General features: G+C 47.6%; 1 non-coding gene across 1 annotated transcript; it reads right to left on the bottom strand.

The window, feature by feature from the left end:
* Nucleotides 1–4,537: 4,537 nt before the first annotated feature.
* Nucleotides 4,538–4,609, bottom strand: TRNAT-CGU. Its single transcript has one exon. It is a non-coding gene; the product is annotated as a tRNA-Thr (tRNA).
* Nucleotides 4,610–4,696: the final 87 nt, after the last annotated feature.

Genomic DNA, 4,696 nt, shown 5'->3' with positions numbered 1-4,696 from the left:
GGCGGTGGTGTCCATCGTCCCGTGGTGCCGGATGGCCGGATCTAGCGTTTGGGTGTGTTTTCGGCGGAAACCCCTGGCCGCGCGGCGGCCCCCCAAAGTCGACGTCTTGGCGCCGAACCCCTCCTTGGAGGCTTTGGGGTGGACCCTTCCCCTCCCGCCTCCTCCCCGAGCTCCGGCGAAAGCCGTTTCTCCCCTGGTCTGGGCGTCGACGGCAGCTCGGTGGCGTGTTCCTTCTTGAAGGCGGCGGTCGGGAGTTGCTCTTGGTGGTGGAGCGGTTGGTGTCTCGGCTCCAAAGCATGGCGGCCTGGTTGTCCTGCTCTTCTTCTTCGGTCTTCGTCATTGATGCGCTCTTTCGTCCGACAACTCACGTCCCTTGCTCCGTGCTGCCGCTGCCGGACTGGTTCTCGTCGGGTTGGCCTTCCATTGCTCGTGGGTCAGCGTAGGCTGCTTCTCCTGGCAGCTCGGTCACCTGGTGCTGGGCTATGTGTAGCCACTCTGCTGGTCGCCGGTGCGGCACTCATCGAGCCTGGGTGAAAGGGAAGTGGCCCTTTGCGATGGTGGAGACAGCTCAGTGTTGCCCAAGTTTGGCCATGGATGTAGCCGGCACTCAATGCTTGCACCGCAGTTCCCTCCTCCCAAGTACCTAGTTGGCTAGTTGGTGTAGGCGTAGTGTTGGTCGTCGGCAACGATGCTCCATTGTTGCCTTTGTGTTGTTCTGCCTTGCTCTATGTATCTTCTTTCCGCTTTGCATTGCATTCTTCTCTCTGTAATGTGGTGCCCCTGTAGTCCTGGCCGGTTGTTGGCTTTGTTAATTCAAAGTCGGGCTAGGTTCGAGCTCTTCTCGGGCTCGGCCGGCGCCTTTTCTCTAAAAAAAACTAGCGTAACAGTTTTGCATCTTGTTTTGTTCTTTTGAGACTCAAAAAACATGCTAATAAGATTGCCTTGGGAAAAGGTTCAGATTTCACTGCAAATTGCAACTTCAATATAGATGCTTCATAGGCGAGTAAGTCAAGAAGACTCCTGCATCACTGTTTATGAAGCATGTGTGACGCTTAAAATACAGTTTATGCTTAGCATCATGTTCTTCGTTGTATTGTATTACAACCATCGTCACATTATTAGATGCATTGCAGTTAAAGATATATCAACTTATGAAGCGTAACATATATAGTTTATGTCTAAGCAGGAAAATCAAGGTGGGTCCACTCCATGCAATGGTCTGGCCAGAAACACTTCGCTAAATCTCCGGAGGCCTCTCTTTTTTTCTCACTTCATCTCGATACCTATTGCTCCCAAAATAATTCAAAAAGAAGTGAGTCTACTAGGTACATGGCCTGTGTAGATTACTGACGAGTAACCTGTTTTTTCTGTTTGTGCGAATGCAGGTTCACAAATCATAATGCTGGCCACATGGTTCCGATGGATACGTTGCGCGGATACTTCAGAAAACGCGCATATCCAGCCGGATACTGCCTCGATACTTGGATACTGCCCCGATACGTATCCCTCGATTTTTTGATTTAAAAAAAATAATGTTTGATACTCCTAGGATACTTCTACGATACTTTTTAGATACCTGAAACCCCACTTTCGACGTGAAATCCTCTCAATAGTAAATGTGCACCTTTTAAAGATACGCAACATGGGGGTGAGTTCATGCCAAAACATGACTGTCAATGTTCTTGTTTAATTGAAAGGTGAGCAAAAGAAACACTCGATGCACTAATTGGAACAACAAACCCAGAAAAGTCCCACTGCCAATTAATGAAAGTGGACCAAGTGCAAGAAAACAAAGGGAATAATTCTATAACCACGACAATTTTTTTGAAAAAATTATAGTTAATAGAGGTAGTCCCCATCTCCTCCTCCTCCTCCAAGAAAGAAAGTTAGGGTTCGTGCCTCTCGCCGGCGCCGGCGCAGGTCCGCCTCGTCTCCGGTGGCCCTAGGGCCATGGAGGCGCGGTGGATCCTGGCAAGTGCCGGCGGGAGGGCTCCGTTTTTAGTCATTTTTTTCAATTTTGTTAGGGTTTGTGTTCTACTCAGGAATGCGAGACGGCGACGGCTCCCTGAAGATGGAATAAAGGTCTCCCTGCCTAGCCCCCGTTCCGGCGGTGCATCTAGCATCGTTGGTGGGCGTGTGGAGGTGTGTCTCCGGCAGATCTATCGTTGGTGGATTTGCTCGGATCTCGTCGTTGTTCGTCTACGTTTTGTGTGTCTTCGGTTTGGATCCTTCTGATCTACATTATTTTTTATTGGCGGCGGTTGCTGTTCTGGGGTGCTGGTCCTATGGGGCCTTAGCACGACGACTTCCCGACTGTCTACTACAACAAGTTGTGCCCGGCTCCGGCGATGGAGGGGCAATGACGGCGGTGCGCCTTCGGCTTGCTTCGGTGCTTCTAGTAGTCGCTAGGTTGTCTACGAATCTGAATGTAATTTTTATTGCTGGTATTCGTTGTACTGCCATGATTGAAGATGAATAGATTGGAAAAATTTTTGAAAAAAATTCTATATATTGAGGCATGCTTTGACCTAGAAGCTCTATATTGTTTTCAATATTTTTAATAATTAATATATGTAATATCTATATATAAACGTATCACCGTATCCATGTTTTCAAAAAATTGGCGTATCGGGCGTATTCCCATATCGTGTATCTGATACGTATCCAAGTATCCGTGCAACATAGACGAAGGCCGATGGACGCCGACTCTGAAGGATGAAATGGACCATGTGGGCGATATTTCGGAGCCTTGCCTGATGTTTTAATCATGTCTATGTCTATGTGTGTGTGTGTGTGTCTCTTTCTTGATCTGACCAAAGAAATACTTTCGCATTCTATTTCATCCTTGGACTGGGCAATCTGCTGCCTGATCTACAGGATTACTGACCGAAGACTCACATGCAAAGGCTCATCATCCCCTTCTTCCAGACAAAATGCAGATCAGCGAATATGTTCAGAACTTCAGATTTGCATCCACTTTGTTTCACATATCATGGAAAACAAAGTGGTCCTCACATTTGTCATGGGTGTTATCCAAGCGAGAACAGAGTACTGGAAGTTGGTACTTGGATGCGGATGAAGAAGAAAACATAATGGTCTGAAGAAAAATGAAAAAACACCCGCAGAAAAAAAGCCTAAAGCCCCCAGTGAGCATTGAACTCACAACCCACACTACCACTGTGCTACGGAGGCTTCACTGAATGGTGTCAATATTTGACCAAACATTTAAAAAATGCAGTTACAAGGCATAAATGCAGATTTCTTTCTGCATTTTTACGGAGCAGCTTTGTCCCATGATTCGTAGTATCGTACCCCGTCCCAGTAACGAGTAGCAGCGACCTCAGCGGCTTCAGACATCGAAGCCATATCCGCCTCCAGGGAGCTCCTCCCGCCGATCGTCCATGTAGGCAAGCTGAGACGGAGTGACGATGGTAGGGGTCAGGGAAGTAGATGAGTGCGCCAATGACCAGACATCGATTACAGATGAGTCGACGATTCATGGCAGCTCAGATATAGATGGCGGGCGGGCGCTTACACCATGGTTGTATACCACGGTATGTAAGCCGTGAGAATCCGGTCGTGGAATGGTGGCCAAAATGAGCGTGGACGAGATAGATCATAGGGAACTTCTTGATGCCTCCCATGCTCAGGATAGAGTAACTAAATAACTAATAGGCCAAAAACACAAGGAGGAGATGTAACATGTCGTTTGGACGAGGAGGGGAGTTGTATGTGAGCACATTACTTAGCTCATGGCACGAGAAGAGGAAGTATATATGGCATCTAAGAAGCTAAGGATATGTACCATATCTCTCTCTCTAGGGAGGGAGGCAGGTGGCCCAATGAATTTCTCATAAATAAAGATGTATTGGATAATGTCCAATGGTGATAGTACATCAGCACCACTACTGTATTTCTACCATCGCAACTCCCCAAGCCGTCACTAGCGTAGCAGTTTTGAGACTGAAAAAAACATGGTAATATTGAAATGCCGAGGAGATTCACCAAGGGAAACTCAAGGAAGCGGTTCCTGAAGACGAGCGAGCGACGACGTTTCACGCCGCAATGTGGTTGGCGCTGACTCAAAAAGGGGTTGTAGCTTCCTGTTTCCCTTCCATGTACCATCTCTTATTATTTCCCCAGTGTTACAATCGTGTCCATATGTGTGTCCCCCTTTTGATCTGGCCAAAGAAACACCTTCGGGTTTTATTTCATCTTTGAAAGGGCCACAACCTGTTTGATTCTCTTGGGCATTTCGCTGCCTGATCTGCACGACTACTGACCGAAGACTCACAGGCAAAAAGGCTCATCATCCCCTTCTTCCACACAAAATGCAGAACAGTGAATCGATGTTCAGAACTTCAGATGCACGGCACCATGGGAAGCAAAGTGGTTCTCACATTTGCCACGGGTTGGCACAATGTTATCCAAGTGAGATCAGAGAAGTCGGTGCTTGGATGCAGATGATGAAGATAACAGAATGGTCTGAAGATGGATGAAAAAATACGCAGCAAAAAAAAAGCGAAAACGAAAATGAAGCCCCCGGTGAGGATCGAACTCACGACCTTTCCCTTACGAAGGGAACGCACTACCACTATGCTACGGAGGCTACGACGAATGGAGCGCAAAACAATCCCTACAGTTACTAAGCTCCCAAGAAATGGAGCTATGTGGTTAATCGGGGCTACATTGACCG

Source organism: Triticum dicoccoides, chromosome 6B (genome assembly GCF_002162155.2).
Source record: "Triticum dicoccoides isolate Atlit2015 ecotype Zavitan chromosome 6B, WEW_v2.0, whole genome shotgun sequence".
NCBI classification, from domain to species: domain Eukaryota; kingdom Viridiplantae; phylum Streptophyta; class Magnoliopsida; order Poales; family Poaceae; genus Triticum; species Triticum dicoccoides.
This window is presented reverse-complemented; position numbering and strand designations above follow the sequence as displayed.